This window comes from Hyperoodon ampullatus, assembly GCF_949752795.1.
Source record: "Hyperoodon ampullatus genome assembly, chromosome: 7".
Lineage (NCBI taxonomy): Eukaryota > Metazoa > Chordata > Mammalia > Artiodactyla > Ziphiidae > Hyperoodon > Hyperoodon ampullatus.
In genome coordinates this window covers 61,370,223-61,383,465 of record NC_136920.1, presented here as the reverse complement: position 1 = coordinate 61,383,465, position 13,243 = coordinate 61,370,223, and the positions used below count along the sequence as shown (strand labels likewise).

Genomic DNA, 13,243 nt, shown 5'->3' with positions numbered 1-13,243 from the left:
TATCACATTTTATTTATCCATTCATTTGTCAGTGGACACTTAGGTTGTTTCCATGTCTTGGTTATTGTAAATAATGCTGCAGTGAACATGGGGGTGCATATAACTCTTTGAGATACTGATATCATTGTTTTCAGATATATACCCAGAAGTGGAATTTCTGAATCATATGATAGTACTATATTTACTTTTTTGAGGAACATCCATACTGTTTTTCATAATAGCTCCACAAATTTACATTCCCACCAACAGTGCACAAGTGTTCCCCTTTCTCCATATCCTTGTTGACATTTGTTATCTCATTTTTTTTTTTTGATGATAGCCATTCTAACAGGTTTCAGGTGATATCTCATTGTGGTTTTGACTCACATTTCCCTGGTAATTAATGATGTTGAGGATCTCTTCATGTTCCTATTGGTTATTTGTATGTCTTCTTTGAAAAAGTTCTAATCAGGTCTTTTGATTATTTTTTTAGTCAGGTTATTTGTTTTTTGTTTTTTGTGGGGTTTTTGCTATTGAGTTTTGCTACTGAGTTTCATGGCTTCCTTATATATTTGGATATTAACCCCTTATCAGATATATGATTTGCAAATATTTTCTCCCATTCCATAGTTGCCTTTTCATTTTACTGATTGTTTGCTTTGCTGTGCAGAAGCTTTTTAGTTTGATGTAGTCCCATATCTTTATTTTGCTTTTGTTGCCTGTACTTTTGGTGTGATATCAAGAAAATCATTGCCAAGACCAATATCAAGAAGTGTTTCTCTATATTTTATTCCAAGATTTTTATAGTTTCAGGACTTCCATTTAAGTCTTTAATCCACTTCAAGTTAACTTTTGTGTATGGCGTACGATAAGGGCCCAATTTTAATCTTTTGCATGTGAATATCCAGTTTTCCTAACATCATTTATTAAGAGACTGTCCTTTCCTCATTGAGAATTCTTGACACCCTTATCAAAGATTAATTGACCTTATATGCAAGTGTTTATTTCTGGGTTCTTTATTCTGTTCCATTGGTCCCTTTTCTAATTCAGAATAAAAGTTTATAGATATAAATATAGATATCTCAAATGTATATATTATTAAATTAATATAATTCTGCCTATAGGTTTTAATTTCAATGTCCTAGACAAGTTCATTGTAGAAAATAATTCTCATTGTTTAATATGATTTAGTTTGGTTTTGATATTTCTATTTTTCTGGAACCCTATGCATGCGCTATGAAGAGTCTCTAAGAGAATAAGTAACTTCCTCCAGGTCAAACACATCACTTTTGGTGAACCCAGGACTCAAAGCTAATTCTGATCCGACAACTTGTGCTCTTTCCTAAACACCACCCTTCTCAAGATAACATGGCATTCTATCTTTAAAAGCCATGACAAATCACTTTGTTCACAGTCAGTACCACCTTTTGTTCATAAACCTCTACAAAGTAGGCAAAGGAAATGTGAGGTCCTATGTTGATAAACGTATCACCTGTCATACAAACTCAGCAGTGTTTCCACTGTGAAGACAAAGTACTAACCACACACTCTTGAATCTGCCTGGTCTTGACCCCATAAATGATGGGGTTTAGCATAGGAGGGGCTAACATGCAGATGTTTGCCAGCAGAATGTGGGCATAAGCAGGAACATGATGCCCTAACTGCTGGGCAATTATGGTAAAAATGCCAGTAAGTTGAACATGGAAATGACCCCAAGATGGGAGCCACACGTGCCTAGGGCCTTTTGCCAAACTCCTCGGGAAGGGAGGAGGAAGACTGCATTGAGGATGAAGGTATAGGAAACAAAGATGTGTAAGGCATCTATCCCTACAGTAGAGAGCAGAGCAGACAAGCCATACCAGACATTGACACGAATGTCAGCACAAGCAAATTTAGCAACAGCCATGTGCTCACATTGCTATGGCAGAAAGGTAGTCTCTTCACGAGGAACACATCTGGGAGTATCACAGAGAAGATCCTCAGGATCACAGCCAGACCAACCCTTATGATTACTTCACAATGGAGCACTGTGACATAGCGCAGTGGGTCACAGATGGCCACACAGCTGTCAAATGCCATGGCCCACAGAATTCCTGACTCAGCAATGAAGGTGGCATGGATGAAGAAGATTTGGGTGACACAGCCATCAAGGGAAATCTCTCCAGCATGGAATCAGAATATGGCCAGGGCTTTGGGCACAGTGGTAGTGGACAAGATGAGGTCAGTCACAGCCAGCATGCAGAGGAAGAAGTATTTGGGTTCATGGAGGCTGCACTCAGTGACGATGATGAAGACAAGGAGGCTATTCCCAAGGACAGCAACAAGGTAAGAAATAAAGAAAGGGGCTTCCCTGGTGGCGCAGTGGTTGAGAGTCCGCCTGCCGATGCAGGGGACACGGGTTCATGCCCCGGTTCGGGAAGATCCCACATGCCGCGGAGCGGCTGGGCCCGTGAGCCATGGCCGCTGAGCCTGCGCGTCCGGAGCCTGTGCTCCGCAACGGGAGAGGCCACAACAGTGGGAGGCCCGCGTACAGAAAAAAAAAAAAAAAAAGAAATAAAGAAGGGGCAAGAGATCCGTATGTGCTGGTCTTCCAGGCCAGGGATCCCCAGCAGAATGAAGAGTGAATGGCTGGCACCAGTGTGGTTGGGGGTTGCCATGCCTGGGATGAGTCATTTGGATGTTGGTATATGGGATTTGGCAGTCATCTCTTCTCTCTTTCCAAAAAGGTGAATGGGGCTGGAGTGGGGGAAGTGGAAACAGATCATTTTTCACTGAATGAGAAGTAGAAAGGGACCTGGTCAGGAAATCAGGAAACATGGGTTAAAACTCCTTGCCATTCTATTCACCAGCTATGTGATCTCAGTAAAACAACTTCCCTGCTCTGGGTTTCTCTTTTATCACTTTAAAACTAAAGTTGAACTAGATATCTGTAAGAGAGTTGTTCCAGCTCTAGAATGCCATAGGATCTTAGCATCAGATTGTTACAAACAGTTGAGAGCTGTGAATATCACTGCAGTTTCCACTTTGACCATCAGAATGGGATATGCATCTCAAAAGGCAAATGGTAACTGAGTTATCAATTTAACAAACCTTACTGAACACACTGAGCATGTACCATGGCTCCTGGAGGACCTACTTGAGGGGAGACAGACAATTAAACAAAATAGCTAGACAATACAGATAGTGTAGAAGAATGTTAAACACAGGGGCTGTGGAAACATGGAAAGTTTTCTAGGAGTTCAGAAAAGTTTTTCTAAAGGTGCCACCCTGAGTTGAACCTTGAAAAATAAGTAAGAGTTTGCCAAGTAAAGTCATGAGGGGAGAGGAGAACACAAAGTCACAGAGATCTGAAAGGACATGGAGTTTGAAGGAAAATTATCATGATTCGGGTTACGATAGCCTGGAGGACATGGCACGAAATGATAGGAAATAATGTCAGGCAGTGAAGTAGGGGCCACATCTCTGAGGGCTCTGGGTACAAGTGTAAGGAGTTTAGAATTTATGTTGAAGCAGTTGGAGCCACTGAAGGGTTTGTAGTGAGAGAATGGCATGGTGCAGTTTGCATTTTGGGTCGCTCTCTCTCTGGCAGTACTGTGTAAGAAGGGCAGGGAAGGGAAGAGGCAGGTTGGAGGACTGAGACAGAGATTGTTTAGGAGCAGCTCTGCACTAAGGGCTGCACGTGCATTATCTCAATCACCACCATGTGAGATAACTGTACTCATTTTCCCATTTTACCCATGGAGAGCAAAGAGAGCTTAGAGAGTTCGTCATCCCCCCACCCAAGGTCTGGTAAATGGTGGAGCTAGAATTTGGCTACCCACACCATGCTTTGAATCACATCACATCTACCTTACTCCACCTTGGTCCCCTTCATCAGGTGCTTGTTATTTCCTGACTCCTGGTCCAAGGGAGAAAACAAAAGTCACCTGTTGTTAATTCCCTTAACCACCCTCATTCTGCCACCTACAAATTTATATTTGAATTATCTTTTCCCTCCCGCTCCCATTCAAGGCTCAGCCCTCCATTGGTGCACTGGACTCCAACCTTCTCTGCATTAATCTGTCACTCTGGTAATTTCAAACTCTCCCTTTCTTCTGGCCCCTTCTCCTTAGTGTGTCTCTTCCCCTGTTCACCTCAGTTTTACAAAAGGAGGGATGTGCACTCTTCATCTATTCTCTTGCCACCCTCGTAATCTTTACCCAATGCCATTTTACTTATAACACAAATATGCCACTAAAGTTTCCTTTTCCAAAATAATCTATCATATCACAGTTGCCAAATATAATATTACTTTTCATTTCTTATTACTAGTAATCTCCAATTTCTATCATTAATACTTCTTTATTTGATGATAGCAACCATTAAATATCTACTGTTAGATATATTTATTATTTCTAATTATTGCACCAAACGTATGAAATTGAAAGTATCACTAGTTCATGCGTGAAGAAACTAATCTCATATAGGCAACTGCCCAAAGTCAAACAACCTGTTAGAGGCTAAGCTGATATTTGAATCCAAGATTATTAAAGCCAAAGCTTCCATTAGCTTTTGAAACGTCCACTTTCGTTTGTTGATTACCTAACCACCTTTCTTTGGCTTCCTCTCCACTCCCTTCTCATTCTTTTATTTTGCCAGAATGTCTGAGACATGTAAGACAATGTAATAGAGGAAAAATCCTATGGGCTTTAGACCTACCTGAGTTCAATTCCAGCTCTGCCTGCTTCAAATCCACAAACACACAAACTTTCATTCATATTACCATATTATCATACACATTCATTTATACAGTCACAACACATATTTGCTCACACAAATTTTGATGATTTACACACTAACACACATTTTCCCTATTCACACAAACAGCCCTTCCCCATGAACGCACATGCACACACACAGACACACACATACACACACACTTTTAAACTTTCCTTCATGTAGATACCCACCAAAATTCACACAGTCTTTACCCAGTCAAACTCACTCTCACTTATCTAAGTCATAACTTTGCCTATCTCCATTCAGCATGTTGGCTTTCCTCCCATTAAATCAGTTTCCTCAGGGAGGTGGAGATTCCAAATGTTATTCAACTCTTACCTCTGCCTCCAGCCTGACAGTCCTCTAACATATGCCAGAACAAAGAACTCTCTCTGGGAATGCAATTCACAAGACAATCCCCCACCCTGCTTCACCAGTTCCACCCTGGAATTGCCCAAACATGAATCAGAGATGTAAAATATCAATGCTGATTGACACTTTATACCAGCGGTCGTCAAACTGCTGCCTGTGGGCCAAATCCTGCCCACCACCTTCTTTTATAAATAAAATCTTATTGGAACACAACCATGCCCAGTTATTTACGTATTGTCTGTGACTACTTTCGTGGGACAGATTGAATAGTTGCAGCAGAGACCACATTCGAAACTTAAAATATTTGCTGTTGCCCTTTACAAAAAATTTTTGGCAATCCCTGCTTTAGAATAATTTTGCATGATTTATTACTTACAAAAGCCACAGAAGGAAAGGCAATTTTCCCAAGGCTACAGAGGAAGTAAGATTTCTTGCCTATCATGCCACTGTTTCCACCATGCTACAAAGATTCTGCAGACACATTCTGGTCTGTCCTCTCTGACTCTGCTCTCAGGGGATGGAAAATTCCTAATACAGCCTCTATTGGGTGACCAAAGGATGAAGACAATTCATTATTGTTTCCCATCTCTCTCATCAATAAACTCAGCATTTCCCACCTCCTTTATCCCCACCATTCCTGCCCATAGGCAGAAGGACCCAAAGAGGCACCAGCCCATCCTGGTCAGTACCAACCTACATCTCTCCTCACCCCAAACTGTCTATCACAGCCATCAGGAATCGCAGACTGGAGCCATGCCCCTGCCTAGATGGCAGGGTATTCTGATAACCAGCAGACTGTGTTCAATGGCCAGGGGACCAAGCCGGAGGAGGAACTGCAGGGCAAATTATTTTTTCTCTGAGCATCTTTGGGGACCATGGGCTTAATCGTGTGACTCTCTTCTCCCCTAGGATCTCCGCTACTGAGGATCTCCTTAGTGATGTAACTGTAAAGCCCTTAACCCTTCTTGTCTGAGTGCCAGAAGCCTCATGTGAAAAGAATGCCGGAGAGTTTATATGAGCTTAAGAGAGAAAAGGAGGTGGGAGAGAAGTTTTGGAGTGAGAGGTCAGGGCAAAGGATGGGAATTGTTAAGTCCCCGGAACTTGGTCAAGTCCCCGGAACTTATTCAGGTGCATCTTCATCAACCCTGACTTCCAGAAGGCATAGAAACACTTCAGGAGCTGGAGTATTATAGAGCAGCGGTCCCCAACATTTTTGGAACCAGGGACCGGTTTCGTGGAAGACAATTTTTCCACAGACAGTGGGGGCGGGGGGCGGGGGGGAAGGCAGGTTTCAGGATGATTCAAGGGCATTACATTTATTGTGCACTTTATTTCTATTATTATTACATTGTAATATATAATTAAATAATGATACAACTCACCATGATGCAGAATCACTGGGAGCCCTGAGCTTGTTTTCACTTGCCACTCACTGATAGGGTTTTGATATGAGTCGACAAGCAATTGATTTATTATGGTCTTTGTGCAGTCAAACCTCTCTGCTAATGATAATCGGTATTTGCAGCCGCTCCCCAGTGCCAGCATCACCGCCTCAGCTCCACCTCAGATCATCTGGCATTAGATTCTCATAAGGAGCTTGCAACCCAGATCCTTCACATGCGCAGTAAACACTAAGGTTCCCGCTCCTATGAGAATCTAATGCCGCAGCTGATCTGAGAGGAGGCGGAGCTCAGGCAGTAATGCGAGCAATGGGAAGCAGCTGTAAATACAGCTCGATTGCCCGCCACTTATCTCCTGCTGTGCAGCCCAGTTCCTAACAGGCCACGGACTGGTACCGGTCCGTGGCCCGTGGGCTGGGGATCCCTGCTATAGAGTCTCTCAAACATTCATGTATTCACATTCATCACTCATTCAAGCCAATGTGTATTAAGTGCTAACTATGTTAATGGCACCATAATGAGATGTTGAACAAAATCAAATCCACTTAAAATTTAATTATACTGTTTTGTATTTAGACTAAAGCTTTGATTCTTTCATTGAAGGATTTTCTTTTTAAATTATTTATTTATTTTCATTGAAGTAGAGTTGATGTACAATATTATATGTTACAAGTGTACAATACAGTAATTCACAATTTTTTAAGGTTATATTCCATTTACAGTTATTATAAAATATTGGTTATGTTCTTTGTGTTGTACAATATATCCCTGTAGCTTATTTTATACATAATAGTTTGTACCTCTTAATCCCCTCCCCCTATATAGCTCCTCCTCCCTTTCCTCCCCCCACTGGTAACCCCTAGTTTGTTCTCTATATGTGAGTCTGTTTCTTTTCTGTTATATCCACTAGTTTGTTGTATTTTTTAGATTCCTCATATAAGTGACATCATACAGTATTTGTCTTCTCTGTCTGACTTATTTCACTTAGCATAATACCCTCCAGGTCCATACATGTTGTTGCAAATGGCAAATCTTCATTCTTTGTTATGGCTGAGTAGCATTCCATTGTGTGTGTGTGTGTGTGTGTATCTTCTTTATCCATTCATCTGTTGGACACTTCCATATCTTGGCAACTGTAAATAGTGCTGCTATGAACATTGGGGTGTATCTTTTTGAATTAGCATTTTTTGGGGGGATATATACCCAACAGTGGAATTTCTGGGTCATATGGTAGTTTTCTTTTGTTTTTGCTTTTTGGCTGTGTTGGGTCTTTGTTGCTGCGTGGGGGCTTTCTCTAGTTGTGACGAGTAGGGGCTACTCTTGGTTGCGGTGCATGGGCTTCTCATTGCGGTGGCTTCTCTTTGTTATGGAGCACGGGCTCTAGGCGCATGGGCTTCAGTAGTTGTGGCACATGGGCTCTAGAACTCAGGCTCAGTAGTTGTGGTGCACAGGCTTAGCTGCTCCGCAGCATGTTGGATCTTCCCGGACCAGGGCTCACACCCATGTCCCCTGCATTGTTAGGCGGATTCTTAACCACTGCACCATCAGGGAAGTCGGTAGTTTTATTTTTAGTATTTTGAAGACCCTCCATACTGTTTTCCACAGTGGCTGCCCCAAATTACATTCCCATCAACAGTGTACCATGGTTCCCTTTTTCAGGGGATTTTCACTGGAACATTTTCATTGATAACCCTCCAAGTTTTTCTCTGCTCTATTTATGGATTTTTACATTGTGATGATGGATCATATTGTACATGTGCCATGCTCTTTAATTTCATAATATAGAAATTTTCAATGGTAACAAACATTCTGTCAACATTTTTGTTCTGCTCCTCTATTACAGCTGCATTTGTCTTCAGCATGACACAATGCCACACGCATTGTTAGTACAGGTATACCTCAGAGATATTTCTGGTTCAGATCCAGACCACCACAATAAAGTGAATATCACAATAAAGCAATGACACAAATTTTTTATTTCCCCGTGTATCCAAAATATATTTACACTATACTAGGCTATTATGTGTGCAATAGCATTGTCTTTAAAAAACAATGTACATACCTTAATTTAAAAATACTTTATTGCTAAAAAATGTTACCCATCATCTGAGGCTTCAGTGAGTCCTAATCTTTTTGTTAGTGAAGGATCTTGCTTCTGTGTTGATGGTTGCTGACTAGTCAGGATGGTGGTGGCTGAAAGTTAGGTAGCTGTGGCAATTTCTTAAAATAAAACAACAATGAAGTTTACCACATTGATGGACTCTTCCTTTCACAAACGATTTCTCTGTAACATGCAATGCTGTTTGACAGCATTTTACCTACAGTAGAACTTCCTTCAAAATTGAAGTCAGTCATCTCAAACCCTGCTGCTGCTTTATCAACTAAGCTTCTGTAATGTTCTAAATCCTTTGTTGTCATTTCAACGGTTTCACAGTATCTTCACCAGGAGTAGATTCCATCTTAAGAAACCACTTTCTTTGCTCATCCGAAAGAAGCAACCCTTAATCCACTAAAGTTTTATCATGAGATTGCAGCAATTTTGTCACATCGTCAGGCTCATCTTCTAATTCCAGTTCTCTTGCTATTTCCACCACTTCTGCAGTTACTTCCTCCACTGAAGTCTTGAACCTTTCAAAGTTATCCATGAGTGTTGGAGTTAGCTTCTTCCAAACTCCTGTTAATAGTGATATTTTGACTTCATACCATAAATCATGAATGTTCTTAATAGTATCTGGAATGGTGAATCTTTTCCAGAAGGATTTCAATTTACTTTGTCCATGTCCACCAGGGGAATCACTATCAATGGCAGCTATAGCCGTATGAAATGTGTTTCTTAAATAACAAGACTTATATATTACTCCTTGATCCATGCACTGTAGAAGGGATATTGTGTTAGCAATCATGAAAGCAATATTAATTTCATTGTACATCTTCCATCAGAGCTCTTGGGTGACAAGGTCATTGTCAATGAGCAGTAACAGTTTGAAAGGAGTCTCTTTTTCTGAGCAGTAGGTCTCAACAGTGGCTTAAACTATTCAGTAAACCATGTTGTAAATAGATGTGCTGTCATCCAGGCTTTGTTTTTCCATTTTAGAGCACAGGCAGAGTAGATTTAGCATGATTCTTAAGAGCCCTGGGATTTTGGAATGGGAAGTGAGCATTGGCTTCAACTTAAATTTACCAGCTGCATTATTCCCTAACATGAAAGTCAGCCTGTTCTTTGAAGCTTTGAAGCCAGGCATTGACCTCCTCTCTAGCTCTGAAAGTGCTCGATGGCATCTTCTTCCAATACAAGGCTGTTTCATCTACACTGAAACTCTGTTGTTTAGTGTAGCCACCTTCATTAACTATCTTAGCTGTATCTTCTGGATAACTTGCTGCAGCTTCTACCTCAGGACTTGCTGCTTCATCTTGCACTTTTATGTTGTATGATGGCTTCTTTTCTTAAACCTCATGAACCAACCTCTGCTACACATTCAAACTTTTCTTCTGCAACTTCCTCAGTTCTCTCAGTCTTCATAGAATTTAAGAGAGTTTGGGGCTTGCTCTGGATTAGACTTTGGCTTAAGGGAATGTTGTGTCTTGTTGGATCTTCTATCCAGACCACTAACTTTCTCCATATCAGTAATAAGGCTGTTTGACTTCCTCATCATTCACTGGAGGGGCACTTTCTTTTTTTTTTTCTTTTTTTTTTTTTTTGTGGTACGCGGGCCTCTCACTGTTGTGGCCTCTCCTGTTGCAGAGCACAGGCTCCAGACGTTCAGGCTCAGCGGCAATGGCTCACAGGCCTAGCCGCTCCACGGCATGTGGGATCTTCCCAGACCGGGGCATGAACCCGTGTCCCCTGCATCGGCAGGCAGACCCTCAACCACTGCGCCACCAGGGAAGCCCTGGAGTGGCACTTTTAATTTCCTTCAGGAACTTCCTTTGCATTTCCAACTTGGCTAACTGTTTAGCACAAGAATCCTAGCTTTCGGCCTATCTTGGTTTTCAACATGTCTTCCTCATTAAGTTTAATCATTTTTAGCTTTTGATTTAAAGTGAGAAATGTGTGACTCTTCCCTCACTTGAACACAAGAAGGCCATTGTAGGGTTATTAATTGACCTAATTTCAATATCGTTGCATCTCAGGCAATAGACAGGCTTAAGGAGAGGGAGAGAGATGAGCAGTCAAAACACACAAATTTATCATCAAGTTTTCTCTGTCTTACGTGCAAACAGTTCTTGCTACCCCGAAACAATTATAAGAGTAAGATCAAAGATCATTGATCACAGTTCACTATAATAAATATAATAATAATGAAAAGGTTTGAAATACTGAGCGAAATATCAAAATGTGACAAAGAGGCACAAAGTGAACAAATGCTGCTGGAAAAAATGAGCTGACAGGGCTTCCCTGGTGGCGCAGTGGTTGGGAGTCCGCCTGCCGGTGCGGGGGAGACGGGTTCGTGCCCCGGTCTGGGAGGATCCCACATGCCAGGGAGCGGCTGGGCCTGTGGGCCATGGCCGCTGAGCCTGCGTGTCTGGAGCCTGTGCTCCGCAACGGGAGAGGCCACAATAGTGGGAGGCCCGCGTACCACAAAAAAAAAAAAAAAAAAAAATGAGCTGACAGACTTGCTCGATGCAGAGTTGCCACAAACGTTCTATTTGTAAACAAATAAAAATGCAATACCTCCAAAGTGCAATAAAGCAAAGCACAGTAAAATGATGAATGCCTGTACTCTGTAAGTATTTCTTGAAAAAATTTGTAAATAAATATTCCACCTTCGTGATGTACTAAAATATGTTTAACCTATCCACTAATATTGAATATTTATATAGCTACCATTTTCCTCTGTTAAATATATTCTATGATGACTGATGAAAGAAATCAAAGATGATACAAACAGATGGAAAGATATACCATGTTCTTAAATTGGAAGAATCAACATTGTGAAAATGACTATACTACCCAAAGCAATCTACAGATTCAGTGCAATCCCTATCAAATTACCAATGGCATTTTTCACAGAACTAGAACAAAAAAAATTTACAATTTTTATGGAAACACAGAAGACCCATAATAGCCAAAGCAATCTTGTGAAAGAAAAATGGAGCTGGAGGAATCAGGCTCCCTGACTTCATCCTATACTACAAAGCAACAGTAATCAAGACAGTATGGTACTGGCACAAAAACAGAAATATAGATCAATGGAACAGGATAGAAAGCCCAGAGATAAACCCACACACATATGGTCACCTTATGTTTGACAAAAGAGGCAAGAATATACAATGGAGAAAAGACAGCCTCTTCAATAAGTGGTGCTAGGAAAACTGGACACCTACATGTAAAAGAATGAAATTAGAACACCCCTAACACCACACACAAAAATAAACTCAAAATGGATTACAGACCTAAATGTAAGGCCACACACTATCAAACTCTTAGAGGAAAACATAGGCAGAACACTCTGTGACATAAATCACAGCAAGATCCTTTTTCATCTACCTCCTAGAAAAATGGAAATAAAAACAAAAATAAACAAATGGGACCTAATGAAACTTAAAAGCTTTTGCACAGAAAAGGAAACCATAAAGAAGAGGAAAAGACAACCCTCAAAATGGGTGAAAATATTCGCAAACAAAGCAACTGACAAAGGATTAATCTCCAAAATTTACAAGCAGCTCATGCAGCTCAATATTAAAAAAACAAGCAACCCAATCCAAAAATGAGCAGAAGACCAAAATAGACATTTCTCCAAAGAAGACATACAGATTGCCAACAAACACATGAAAAGATGCTCAACATCACTAATCATTAGACAAATGCAATGGAGCCACGACGAGCCAAAACCTATGGGATGCAGCAAAAGCAGTTCTAAGAGGGAAGTTTATAGCAATACAATCCCACCTTAAGAAACAGGAGACAACTCGAATAAACACCCTAACCGTGCACCTAAAGCAATTAGAGAAAGAAGAACAAAAACACCCCAAAGTTACCAGAAGGAAAGAAATCATAAAAATCAGATCAGAAATAAATGAAAAAGAAATGAAGGAAACGATAGCAAAGATCAATAAACCTAAAAGCTGGTTCTTTGAGAAGATAAACAAAATTGATAAACCATTAGCCAGAATCATCAAGAAAAAAACGGAGAAGACTCGAATCAGTAGAATTAGAAATGAAAAAGGAGAAGTAACAACTGACACTGCAGAAATACAAAAGATCATGAGAGATTACTACAAGCAACTCTATGCCAATAAAATGGACAACCTGGAAGAAATGGACAAATTCTTAGAAATGCACAACCTGCCAAGACTGAATCAGGAAGAAATAGAAAATATGAACAGACCAATCACAAGCACTAAAATTGAAACTGTGATACAAAATCTTCCAACAAACAAAAGCCCAGGACCAGATGGCTTCACAAGCAAATTCTATCAAACATTGAGAGAAGAGCTAACACCTATCCTCCTCAAACTCTTCCAAAATATAGCAGAGGGAGGAACATTCCCAAACTCATTCTACGAGGCCACCATCACCTTGATACCAAAACCAGAAAAGGATGCCACAAAGAAAGAAAACTACAGATCAATATCACTGATGAACATAGATGCAAAAATCCTCAACAACATACTAGCAAACAGAATCCAACAGCACATTAAAAGAATCATACACCATGATCAAGTGGGGTTTATCCCAGGAATGCAAGGATTCTTCAGTATACGCAAATCAATCAACGTGATACACCATATTA

General features: G+C 40.7%; 1 pseudogene across 1 annotated transcript; it reads right to left on the bottom strand.

Annotated features, from left to right (window-relative positions):
• Positions 1–1,484: 1,484 nt before the first annotated feature.
• On the bottom strand, positions 1,485–2,636 carry LOC307056512 (olfactory receptor 52B4-like; annotated as a pseudogene). The gene is made up of 2 exons: positions 2,546–2,636; positions 1,485–2,324 (listed from the first exon to the last, which is right to left on the bottom strand). The product of its transcript is annotated as an olfactory receptor 52B4-like (transcript).
• Positions 2,637–13,243: the final 10,607 nt, after the last annotated feature.